Here is a 13,762-nt window from a genome sequence, read left to right on the forward strand (position 1 = left end):
ATATGAACACACCCCTTATGCCCCTTATAATTCCATATTGCTCCCTCCAAAAGCCAGAACTCGAGGAACAAACAAACTTCACTCTGAGGTACAGAGCATAATTACCTGCTGTCTCTCTTCTCTCTTGCTTGGTAATACAAGTCAAAGCACTCAAGTTGTAGCAGACAGAGATCTATTTACTTTGGCAGTGCACACTCCCATATTTTCCAGATGGTTAGATACAGATCAAATATGGAAAGCACTTTCCAAAATGTCTTTGCTGCTGGAAAAGATGCAGAACTTTTTTAAAGAAAATCAAAATACAGCAACATTTCAGGGTTTCACACTTCAAATCATTCACTGAGTCAGGTGTCTAGAACAATAACTTTGAATATAGAACCCTAGAAGTTTAGTTTGTGGACAGGAAGTTACTTGAGGGTCCATGAATATGGACACAGGCTCTAGGTTTTGCCCACAGGCTGTAACTGCACAGAATATCTTCTTAAGTCACCAGGAATGTTCCAGATTGATATTTTCAGGATATCATATGACATTTCAGACAAGGTCATATTTGTACTAACCTCTGCCAGGTCATTGTTTTTATAATTCAGTTGTAATCAATTCGTTTTCCACACATCTCCTAGTCACCACTGACATCACCTGAGAGTTCCACAGTACGTAGAGAGCCCTCCCGGGTGAGTCAGCTCCTATGAGGAACTCCAACCTTCCAGAGACAACCACGGCAGCAGAGATTTGCTCCAGCTTAAGGTTGACCATACTTTAACTTAGAGATCGTTGTGAACTGAAGGGTTCTGAAACAAAGCAAATATAAGAAAAACTGCCTTCGGGAATTAAGAGCAGCTACTGCTCTTGGAGAGGACCTGAGTTTGGCTCTCACCCACATCAGGCAGTTAACAATCTCCTGTAACTTTTGGTTCAGATGGGCCGACACCTTCTGATCTTCTCAGGTATAAATACACACACACACACACACACACACACACACACACACACACACACACACCACACACACATGAGCGCTTTACATTTTTAAAAAAATCTTTTAAAAAAAGAAAAGCTATCTTTCACCCTCTTACTAAAAGCAGACAGACAACCACCAGAAACAACTCTAGACTGTCATCAATGCAGATGCAGTCCCACAAGGGTCTGCAAACCGTGCCAATTAACCCTTATCTGCCATGGGTTGCTAGGTGTTTACCTTCCTGCAAGTTGCTACACGTGAAGCTCAAAGTCTTTTTCCTTCATCTTGCTTTAATCAATCCCAATGGATTCGCATCTGGGTAAGTTCAAAGCTGAAGCGGATATAGCCAAGGGATAGCAAAGCAAAGAGAGTGGTACCGGATGCTGCAGACCAGAACAACGCCAGAGCTTCTTCCAAAGCAACGTTCTCCTCAAACAAAGCAAACACTTGGGAGTTTCCTAGGGTATTCTATACAGTCACTACGACGCTCCAGGGTCCCTGAGCATTCTCAGTTTAAGATAATAGTTCAAGAAAGAAAAGCTAACGGGAGCATGTTGATGGCACGGATCGCGTGTTTAACGGATTGAAACAGAGCACAGGAATTCGTCTGCACATGCTCGTCTTGCGTTACAAAGATGGCAAAAAAATCCTCCAGGCAACTTTCTCCAAAAAGCCTTAGCTGAAGACAAATGAAAGGACACCTTGAAGGAGTATCAAGGACGATGCCTGCTTGCTTACTAGCATCTCTGAAACGTTATCGCTCCCTCCTAATAGAACATAGGCCAGCTCGAGGCTTGTACCACCTTTCACGTGCTCCCATGCTTATGTACAAGATGTATTGAAAGTCTTGTTTTTCTCCTACTAATCTGACTTTCATCACTCTCCATCACAGGGCTCCAGCCAATTAAACCAAGAATGAAGGTTTCCGCCCCTCCTGGGAGGTCCTCTAAGGTTGCTCTCTGGCTTCAGCAAGCACTGGAAAGCCAGATCTGAGCGTGGCTGTTGCCTTAAACCCCAAGGTGGGCAGCCTTTGCAGTGGACAACAGGGGGAGCCTGTCTTCTGCTCTTTCCTCTGGCTGTTTCCTCTCTGCTAGTGGCTCAGTTCTACCGGACAAGGACCTCCAAGGGAGCCACCATGTACAGACTATAGGGACTGCCAGGCCCCTGACTTCTGACTGGGAAGCTGGGTGAATCACTTTCCCAGCACGGCTTCTGGAAGCAGCAGCCGGTCAACTTCCTGAATGTTCCCAGTGAGGTTTTTGCACGCTTTCAATGCTGAGCTTTTTGAAACAGAATGCATCAAATCTTCCCTCAGCAGCTGCTCACCTGCTCGAAGCTTTACTTTGCTCATCTGAAGATAAAGGACAAAGATAGCCACTTGTGAAACTTGGGAGTCCCAGAAGTGAGGTCACCTCCCTTGTTATTATCAAAGGAGACAAAGTGACTTGGTCAGCACTGAGAAGCACCAACCATCCCCATTGGCCTCTCCCTTGTTGCCTGTGGTTCAGCCACATCAGCTCTCTTACACAGTGGAAGCCAGACAGCTGGGCTCTTAGTAACCAAGCACATAGCCCCGAAGGTACCCTTTTCATGGGAAAGACAAGAATTCTGGCAACTCTGAGAATTTGGGTGCCCATTCTCCAAACCAATGGTTTTTTTACCCTGGCCACTTCTTGGGATCATGGGGGAGGTTGTGAAAAGGACTACAGTGTTATTCATCTGTGGTGAGGCCAGTTGGCTTCAAGGGTCTATGGTGTGATGTATTTAGATGGCAGTTTAGAGTTTCCACACATAATCCAAATGTGCTAAGGCTGAGAGCCACTGGCTTCCAGACGAATAGCAAGTGGGTCACCCCAGGGAAGACTTTGACTACGTCTTGCCTCCTGCCAGACCCTGACTTATGTTGGCTTCCTTGAGGTGGTCATCAACTCTAGTCAGCAGTCAGCAGAAAAAAGAAAAAAAAAATGTGCTCTATTCACAATCCGCAGTTTGCACTTTAAACTCAGTCCAGGAGCAGGCAAGATTGCTCAGTGGGGAAAGGTCCCCATACCTGATGCACTGAGTTCCATTTCAAGGTCCACTTGGTGGAATGGGAGACCCAACTCCACAAAATTGTCCTCTGGTCTCCACATGCACCCCATGGCCTGTGCAAGGGCACACACACAAAATAACTTGTCATTTTAAAAATCCAGTCCAAATTTGCAAAACACATGAAACTGAAGAAGAACGAAGACCAAAGTGTGGACACTTTGCCCCTTCTTAGAATTGAAAACAATCACCCATGGAAGGAGTTACAGAGACAAAGTTTGGAGATGAGACAAAAGGATGGTCCATCTAGAGACTGCCATATCCAGGGATCCATCCCATAATTAGCCTCCAAACGCTGACACCATTGCATACACTAGCAAGATTTTGCTGCAAGGACCCAGATATAGCTGTCTCTTGTGAGACTATGCCGGGGGCTAGCAAACACAGAAGTGGATGATCACAGTCAGCTATTGGATGGATCACAGGGCCCCCAATGGAGGAGCTAGAGAAAGTACCCAAGGAGCTAAAGAGATCTGCAACCCTGTAGGTGCAACATTATGAACTAACAAGTACCCCGGAGCTCTTGACTCTAGCTGCATATGTATCAAAAAATGGCCTAGTCGGCCATCACTGGAAAGAGAGGCCCACTGGACAGGCAAACTTTATATGCCCCAGTACAGGGGAACACCAGGGCCAAAAAATGGAATGGGTGGGTAGGGGAGTGGGGGGGGGGGGGACTTTTGGGATAGCATTGGAAATGTAATTGAGGAAAATACATAATAAAAAAAATCTAGTCCAACCCCGCCCCCCGCCAATTTATCTGATTGTATTAATTAATTAATTAATTAATTAAATCCCAGCCCTCAAAACGCAGAGGCAGGTGGATCTCTATGAGATCGAGGCCATCCTGGTCTACGTAGCTAGTTCTAGACCAGTCCAACCAGAAATATATAATGAGTGAGAGTGAGGAGAGAGAGAGGAAGGGGGAGGGACAGGGTAATGGGAAGGGAGAGGGAGAGCACACAGCCTCTGCACTGTTAAAAGCGGACTGAATTTGGGCCTGGCATTTGGTCATTTGTGGTCCCCGACCCCCCATAACCCCACCCACCCACCCCCACCCCCGTCTATACTGTTTTTAGTGGGCATTACCATCACTGACTCCCAACTGTCCACAACAATCAGTCAAAGCCTTACACATCCAGGCAAAGCATGGAGCATTCTTCACATTCCTTTCTCCTTGGGAGAAATCGAAATTGCTTGTGAAATGGTGAATTGCTCCCTTTTTATTTCCCAAACTTAGGTACAGAGGTACGGGAGTTGGGTGGGGTGAACAAGGGCTAAGCAGAGCCCTTTTCCTTAGGGAAGATTTTCAGACTGCACATTGTATAGTTTGCCTATCAGAGCTCTGAGGAGCACTCATATCTGAGCAAGAATCGAGAACACTACAGCAGGAAGAATGTGTAGGCTCCCTGTAGGGAGACCACCCAAAGGAAAAGAACAAGTGGCTTCAACTCTTTGTGTGTGCTGCCACCTTCTGGTAAGGGCAGGTATTTCATCACACACATACAGCCTGTGTCACCCACCCATTTTACAGATAATAATACTGAGATGCAAGTCTGCATCCACCAAGGTCAAGCTGAGATCTGTAACTTCCAAGTTTCATGATTTTTTCCCATGCCATAGACATGTCTAAAATGATTCCTTTCTTGTTTGATTTGGATTAGTTTTGCTTATTTTTCTCTTGAGACAGGCTTTCATGTAGCCCAGGCTGGCCATGAGTCTCTTGCTTCCACTGCCCACATACTAGGGTAATAGAAGCTTCCCATCGCTCCCAGCTTTGATCTTATTTCTCTAGGGCATACATGTCATTCTAAACCCGAGTGTCTGCACAGAGATTGGTGTGTAAGGCTGGCACAGCACACTTGACCAGTTTCTAGGGTCTTATGAGTTCTTGGAGCAGATGACAATGTAGATAATCCAATTGAACTTTAACAGACTTTCTCCCTACCAAGTGAAAGCTTTGCAGTGTATTTTCTCAGACACAGTAGAGACTTCTTTTTTCAAGCCCCACCTCAAATCTCTTACCCCTGTACTCCGATCACCTCTGGCCACCTCTGATAGCTCCTAGACACCAGGACCATGACTTATGATCAACCAGGCAACACCCGATCACCTAGAAGAGACGAGAAATGCACCTACCTCTGCCCAGCGGGCTCGCATGTGGTAATGAGAGCCCTGTTGGAGCCATCCAGTCTTAGGGAGGATTGAAAGAAGTCAGGGTGAGCCACAAGGACCTACAAGTTCAACAGTGGAACAAAAGTAAATAAAAGACATTATCATACAGGCACCATCATTCCAGGAAACCTCTAACCAAATAAAGTATGAGAGAGGACAGAGCCGGTTCATCCTTGACCCTCCCTATGCCCACGTCCACTGAGCATGAGTTCCTGAGCAGCACATGATGTCTAGGATGGAACCCGGCCATCAGTACTTTGTAAAAGATATCCAGTGTTCCTGGGGCTGGGGAGATAGCTCGTCAATAAAGTCCTTGCCTTGAAGGCATGAGGGCGTGAGTTTGATCCCCTAAACCCACATATAAAGGCTGGGCTTGTTGGGAACTGGTTTGTGCGCCGTATTCAGATGTTGGTTTCTATGCCTAACATCTGGCTGCCTAACATCTGGCTGCCTAACATCTGGACGGTGGCAAAGCCAAGCATCTCCAGTCTCAATGGTAAAAATGATTTTCCAGCACCTCTGATTGGTTAATACAGAGCTGATCTGCCAGTTAGCTGGGCAGAAGAGAATAGGGTGAAATTGTTGATCCCAGCCTGGGCGTCCCAAAGAGACAAGAGAGAGGAGGGGAGGAAGGAAGTGAGGGAAGAAGAGAGAAAGAGGGGGGGAGAAGGGGAAAGGTAGAGAGATGGTGTGTAGATGGGACCAGGAAGATCCAGAGCACACCAGGGCAAGACCATATGGCAACTAATAGAACATGTGGCTGGAGAGTGGGTATCCTAGTTCTGTTAGAATAGCTCCTAACCTGCACAGCTTACTGCTTGCAACTTGATAATAAAAACACCACGTCCCTGGGTCGGGAGCTATGTCATTTATTCAGGAGATAAAACAAGCTAGAGCAGGCATAGATGTTGCAATTGCTTGGAAGCAAAGGGGGCATAAGAGAACCCCAAAGAATTACATCTACAGGGCAGGGTGCCATGCTTGTAATCGCAGAACTGGGGATGAAGATACTAGCAGATTCCGTAGGAAGTATTGTCTACATAGCCCAAGGCCAATGAGAAAGACTGTCTTAATGGTTTGCCCTCCTGGGAAATGGCATCAGAGGTTGTTGTCCCCTTGCCTCTGCATGCATACACGTGTGCATTCTGAACATATGCACACTTGAGAGCGAGCAAGCATTCGGGCACACACACACACACACACACACACACACACACATCAGATATTTTGAATATGCAGCCAGCACTCAGATTGAACCAGAGGCAAGCACAATGGAAGTATTCACTTAAAATCCCCACCCTGCTGCCTGGAGAGGGCATTAGTGGTGAGAGTAGCTAGAGAAAGATGAACAAGACCCAGCGTGACTGTAGGAAAGTGGGCAGCTCTATGGAAATGGGAGAAGGGAACTAGGGGCTGATGTAAGTCTTTTCATGGGAACAGTGTGCTGTGAGTGGTCAATACATCCGGTGAGCAAAAAAAAAAAAAAAAAGATGCACACTTGAGTGTGAGGCCCTGAGTGCGGCAGCCATGAAACCTGGGTTTGAGACTCTTGTAAGCTGACTCAAGAGTCGACTGTGGTCTACTTATTCCCAAGTGAGTCCTGATGATTGTTTTGCTAGAGCATTGGTGGCAACTGCTCTCTGCATTGTTTAGACTTTGGTGAAGCAAGGACATCATGTTCCCATCCTCCTGCTCATGTTTGTGTACCAGCTTGTTAAATCTGGACAAGGAAAGGGCACAGCTCAGCAGCATCACATGGACACACATATCCACATGCACACACATATGGTAAAGCAACTTTTATTAGAATGGCTTACAGGCTACGGTTGGACTAGTCCAGCAATGACTGTCTCACAATGGGAAGGTCGAAAACCTGATAGTGATTCACACTGGATGATGTCTCAGCTGGTCTCTGGTCTATTGGAACCCTAAAGAAGTAGATTCTAATATAATCAAAGGAATGTCTCAATAGCAGGAAGACAAACTAGCCAGAAAGAGGACAAGCAGGAAAAAAATGCAAAAGATTCCTTCTTCCTTTGTGTTGGCCGTGGGGGGAAGGGCTGCCACCAAAAGCTGTGGCCCGGATTTGGAATGTTCTTCTCTCCTCAAATGATTCAGATTTAGAATGGGTCTTCCCACCTCAAGTGATCCAGTTAGGAAAATGCCACACAGAGAGACCCAGCTGTTTGGTTGCATCCAGATGTAGTCAAATTGGCAAATAAGATTAACCAGTTCAAGTACTGTGGGGAGAGTTTGGGCTACATGAGACCCCAATAAATGTTAAGTCTGTTGACTAAGCTGTGGCTTGAAATTCTATATCCTTGAAGACTTAGATGGTCTCTGTGCTTTTGCCTGGTAGGTCAACAGCCTCTGGGTAACTGGGGCTGGGCCATGTGTTTAGGGAATACCAAAGCAGACTCACACCTACGGAGCTGAACATAAAGTTATCAAAGTAAGCACTGTGGAAGCATTCAACATCCTTAGCAAAAAGGTAAACGCAGAGTAGAAATACTTTAACATTCCATGTCACCTCAGCCAGAATGGCAACAACTGTGCGTAGAAGCCAGGAAACTAGAAACAAGGCACCCTGGGTGGTAGACTTAAGGAGAAGAGATAGTAAACCAGGTAAAATAAAAGCAGAGCTGGGGAGTGTTAGGGACAGAAAGGAAGGAGTGGGAAAAGGGGTGGTATCGGCACAAGGCTTAAGCAAATCAAGAATACATGAAGAAATATTATGGAAGAGCCATAGATGAAGTGCTGACCTCTGGATATGACCTGGCTGCTGTATGCTTCAACTCACAGCAGCTGTGGTTACCTGCACAAGACCAAGTCAAGATTCCAGTATTGGTGGAGGAGGGGCCGTGAGCCCTCACCCCAATGGGGCCATCTATTTGTAGTATTGACAGTCAGTGGCTATTGAGGAGAGAAGAGTCACTCTCCTTGGGGAATCTAGACACTACCACTACTTATGCCCCAGTGGATGGCCCCATAGCGCTGCATGTGGACAGTGCTAACTGGACTCAGGAGATTATTAATAACGAAAAGTAAAAATAATGCACAGGATGGGATGCTAAGGGGGGGCTGAAAGAAGGTAGTGTCGGATGGATATAGTCAGTATTCATTATATAAATGTATGGAATTTCCAGAGAATAAAATTACTACTTAAACGAAACAGGCTTCCCATCCCCAGAACAATTTTCTTATCCCAATCTTCAGAACCCTTGGGTTTCCTTACTCTGTTGATAAATTCAAGAAAATGCTTTACCAGAAAGAGAGAGTAGATAGGAACCTTCCACACCATACAGGCCTAGGGCAGAGCTGAGCAAGTCATCAATGTCTTCTTAGTCCCTAAACGTCTCCCCAGACCCATCTTAGCTCCATCCTGACCCATGAAGAAATGCAGTCAAGAAATGAGTGTTTGAATATCCCAAGGGGGAACAAAGCCAGATGTCTTGTTTGGGGATGAGAGAAATCCAATCCTTGTGATAAATAAATAAATAAACCCCTGAAACCCAAGGTCACTAGATTATCAGGTATCTGCAACCCACATTCAATTGTTTCACCAGCAGAAAGAGTCTGAGGCATGAAGGTGGCCATGAACCTGAGTAATGTCTGCTGTGCCCTTGTGAGTTACCCAAGGACCATGGATAACTTTCCATGGGTGTCTCTATATAGAATTTGTGCATAGAAACACAGGCTCAAACACCCATGGAAGGAGTTACAGAGACAAAGTTTGGAGCTGAGACGAAAGGATGGACCATCTAGAGACTGCCATATCCAGGGATCCATCCCATAATCAGCTTCCAAACTCTGACACCATTGCATACACTAGCAAGATTTTGCTGAAAGGACCCAGATGTAGCTGTCTCTTGTGAGACTATGCCAAGGCCTAGCAAACACAGAAGTGGATGCTCACAGTCAGCTATTGGATAGATCACAGGGCCCCCAATGGAGGAGCTAGAGAAAGTAACCAAGGAGCTAAAGGGATCTTCAGCCCTATAGGTGGAACAACAGTATAAACTAACCAGTGCCCCCCCCCCCCCCGAGCTCGTGTCTCTAGCTGCATATGTAGCAGAAGATGGCCTAGTCGGCCATCATTGGAAAGAGAGGCCCATTGGTTGTGCAAACTTTATATGCCTCAGTACAGGGGAACGCCAGGGCCAAGAAGTGGGAGTGGGGGGGGAGTGGGGGGGAGGGTATGGGGGGACTTTTGGGATAGCGTTGGAAATGTAAATGAAGAAAATACCTAATTTTAAAAAACAAATAAAAATTTAAAAATAAATATCAATGCAAAAATACTCAATAAAATTCTCACAAACCAAAAAAAAAAAAAAAAAAAAAAAACAATTAATGAAATTCTTATACAAATAGATGGAGTTGGAGGATATCATCCTGAGTGAGGTAACCGAATCACAAAAGAACACACATTGTATGCACTCACTGATAAATGGATATTAGCCCAGAAGTTCGGAATACCCCAAAAAAAAAAAGAAATAAAAAAAAAAAGAAAAGAAAAGAAAGACAGGCTTGAGCCCCTGTGGGACAGCATTCCTCTTTGAAGGTGGTGAACACTTTGTCCCTAGGACCTTCTATGCTTTTCAGTTGCTGAGGCAATAACTTCCCACACTGGATTTTCCAAGTCTAAAGACACTTGTCCACCACCAGGAGGAGACAGAATCTGTCTGGGCTTCAAAGAGGGCCCCATTGTTCCTGTTTCACTTTGGTCTTTTATTTGCTTTCTATCCCTATGGCCTAATGAACTTTTAAAAAAAACTTAATAAGAGTTTAACACAAATATATCTTTGAGAATGTGTGTGTGTGTGTGTGTGTGTGTGTGTGTGTGTGTTTGTGTGTGTATGTGTGTGTGTCTTCCTCAACAACAGCCAAAGTTCCAAAAAGCACCAAACCTTAGTCTGGAACAACCGCCTTGGATATCTGAAAGTCTGATCACCTCCCAGTCTTTTAATACAATCTTGTTTGCATTTGATCCCAGGCCTGACTTTGTAAACTTTCAATGTGAGCTGATGAGCCCTTGAACCTTGGCAAAACCCTTTCGGGAAACTTGCTCCTAAGCAGTAAACATACAAAATCCAGCCCTACATCTGTCTCCACAAGACATACCAACACAGTGTCTGAAGAAGCGATGCCCTTGATGCAGACAGCTGACTATGCTGCGCGCTGAGCTCTTCAAGGAGCAGTTCTATGAAAAATTAACATTTGCATCCTTCAAAGAACTGAAGCGTCTCACCAGGAAGCTGACTCTGGGGGCCACCAGTGTTGACTTCGAAGTTTTTAACGTTTTGTGCACACTTTGATATCCAAACCTCGTGTTCTCTTTGTAGTAATCTGAAGGGTCTAATTGTGGAAAGGGGTGAAGTTATTTCTGAAGTAAGTAAATACCCTCCTATTATCTTTTCCCCATTTTGCATATTATCTATGAGCAGTCTTTGTTGAGTGCCTACTGTAAACAATTGTTTCTCTTTACCTATGCAGAAAAGGAGACATCTTTACCTACCACAAGATAATGTCTGGGCCCCGTCACAAAAGACAGACTTACAAGGGGAAAGAAAGCATGCAAAATAATCTTGTGTTTCAGATAACACAAGAGCTTTCGTGGGAAGCAAAGATCTGAAGAACCATTTCAGTCCAAGCATTCTTGTACTAGCTTTTACAAAGAGTAAAAAATAGGAAAGAACCAAATGGTATATGCTAAAAGTAGGAGACAGGGAAAACTGAACAAGTTCTGCTCCTTCAGATTCCTCCATACCTGCCCGTCTTTGGTGATAAGGACATGTCTTTCCTCCAAGCATATCAAGGGCACCTTTTGTGGGGTGGGGGAAGGAAGAATCTTGTGACCTCCTTCCTGGAAAACCAGGAAGTCCTTCATCACTTGCTGCTTCTCCGGTTCCCTCAGCTTAAATTGTTCAGTAAGCCAAAGTGTTAATTTTTGAGGACTTATGTTCTAAAACACCTCAATCAACACTTAACTTGTGTTAGCTTTTAGACACAGCTCACCTGATTAATTCATTCTGACTTCCAACGTGCAAGGCGAGCAAGGTCTGATGGTCTGTAATCCTAGCACTCAGAGGCTGGGGCAGGAGGATCATGAGTCCAAGGCCAGCCTGAGATACATACCAAGACTCAAAAAGGAAAAAATAAAAGCATAACACTCCAAAAATTATCTTAAAATAAAGCACAAATAGAGAATACATTTTGATGACTTCTTTGACTTCCCCCCAAAGCTTTAAAATAAAAGAACACCAGTTTCTTAATAGATAATTTACCCACAAAAATCATAAAATCATAGGCATTTAAGTAATAGCCCACCATCTACTTGTGCAAATGCCATCAAAGTGTCTCCTTGAAACGAACAATGTAAGACCAAGTGAGTTCTATACTAAACCTTTATGATGTGAATCAGGAAAAGTGGACCAATGCCATCACTCACTATGAGTGTTTGAAATATGCAACCACTCCCTGAGGCCTATGAGGTGGCAGGTACACCATCCAAGTCTGGGAATGGGAGACATGAAAATGTGTCATGTAAAACACTTATGAAAAGTATAATGAAATACCTGTGTGCACGGGCTTTGAGAGGCGGGGGTGGGGGCAGGACCCCTAGAAGATGTGACACCTGTATTATATGTTGGACCACATCAGCACCCACCAGGCAAGGAGATATTGGTAGATGCAGGCAGAGGAGACAGCTCTCTCCAGAGACGCATGGGACTTTTCCAGGAAGGGAGCCACTGGAAGCAGCTGGAGGAGGGAGTGTGGTGAAGGCCTTCTGGAATTTGGAATGCATCCTTAGACAGCAGGGAGCCTGTGGGAGCTTTAAGAAAAGGTGTAAATCAGGATATGCTAACCAGAAATACATCTGGCAGAAATGGGTGGGTTCAGAAGGGAAGAGGTGGGTGAGGAGAAAGGCAGACACAGCTTTCTCTCTCTTCTTCCTCCAGAAAGAACACAGGTCATCCCCAGAGTTAAGCTTTTCCATCCACCACATGAAACTTTATATAGGATAACTGATGCTGCAGGGACCATTGCTTCGTTTTGCCCACCGGCATTTCATGTGCATCAAACACTCCAGGAAGATACAGCAATTCCGTGACTAAGTCCTTCAAGTTGAATCCTCCAGTTTCTCAATATGCTGGTGTTCTAATATCACCCTTGAGTGTTTTAAAGTGACAATTTCTGTAGCAGCTCTCCTCAAATTATCCAACAAGGTGTGAATGTGTTAACTCCTTCCAACAGCAGCAAAGATAGCTAAAGCATTTGTCTTTGGTCCTATAACCATGGAAACAGAATCAGGGTTCAGTCTCTGGAGCTCCAAGTATCAAGTGCACATAGGCATGTAAAGAGATACAGAGACCTGAAGTGTTTTCTCTTGAAATAAATTTCAGAAACTCTAGAAGTCTGCTCTCCCGCTCCCTTCTGGAGCTATGAAACAGTCTCCCTGTTCTCCTCCCTCTATCCTTTGTTTCCTTCCTTCCCTCTTTCCTTTCTTTCTTCCTTCCTGGTAGAGTGATATTGATGATTATCCTTCATTATCAACTTGACTGGATCTAGAGTTATCTAAGAATTGTCTACCTCTAGCCATAACCATGAGGGCATTTCCACAGAGGTTCAACTGCAGTAGAAAGACCAGCCTGATTGTGGACAGCATAATCCAATGGGCTAGGGTCCTAGATTGAATAAAAATGATAAAAAGATAAAGTAAAAGTGAACTAAGTACCAGACATCTATGATATCTCTCTGTTGCCTGGCTGTGAGCACAATGTAGCCATCAGCCTCCCTGATCCACACCATCCTCCTGCAATCCACTGTGACCCAGAGTAAACCCTCCCTGTCTTAATCGCTCTTGTCAGATACTGTGTCACCATGATGAGAAAGAGTCACTAATACTGTGGCTGATTTGATCTGTATTTTCTTGCTCCCCCTAAGTAGAGATCAATTGCTCCCAAGACACTGTGAACCACTTCCCATTTTAAATGGCATCCTCCAGAAAGCCAAAATTGACAATTCTGGTTTTCTAGCTCAAATCCTATAGAGGAACAAGAGTGAGTCAGAGTTAAGCCAAAAGGACCACCAAGTGAGCTTTTTGTCTGGAAAAGAAGAAAACTCCACTAAGCAATGAGGACAGAGTGAGAAGCCAGAGAAGCCCCTAGTCATTAAGTGTGAAGATCATCTTCCCTGTAGAGCAATCAGCCCTAAAGTCATCTACACCTTTCTTTCTTGTCTTCACTTCCACGCCTCAAGTGGACTCTTAGCTTCCTTGACACTGCCTGTCACCATAGTTGACATACCACTGTAAAGACTGATGGTTTGTATATGCTTGGCCCAGGGAGTAGCACTATTAGGAGGTGTGGCCTTGTTGGGAGAAGTCAGTATTGTATTGTCAGTTAGAGGGAAGTTATTACCGTAGGCGTGGGCTTTTTTTTTTTAAAGATTTATTTATTTATTATATGTAAATACACTGTAGCTGTCTTCAGACACACCAGAAGAGGGAGTCAGATCTTGTTACGGATGGTTGTGAGC

The 13,762-nt window shown here is 44.8% G+C and overlaps 1 long non-coding RNA gene across 1 annotated transcript; it reads right to left on the reverse strand.

Annotated features, from left to right (window-relative positions):
- Positions 1 to 523: 523 nt before the first annotated feature.
- Gm45940 lies at positions 524 to 10,565 on the reverse strand. Its single transcript, XR_873901.1, has 3 exons — positions 10,346 to 10,565; positions 5,189 to 5,283; positions 524 to 791 (listed from the first exon to the last, which is right to left on the reverse strand). It is a non-coding gene; the product is annotated as a predicted gene, 45940 (long non-coding RNA).
- Between the last annotated feature and the right edge of the window lie 3,197 nt (positions 10,566 to 13,762).

The sequence above is a fragment of the Mus musculus genome, chromosome 13, assembly GCF_000001635.26.
Source record: "Mus musculus strain C57BL/6J chromosome 13, GRCm38.p6 C57BL/6J".
In the NCBI taxonomy this organism is placed as follows: domain Eukaryota; kingdom Metazoa; phylum Chordata; class Mammalia; order Rodentia; family Muridae; genus Mus; species Mus musculus.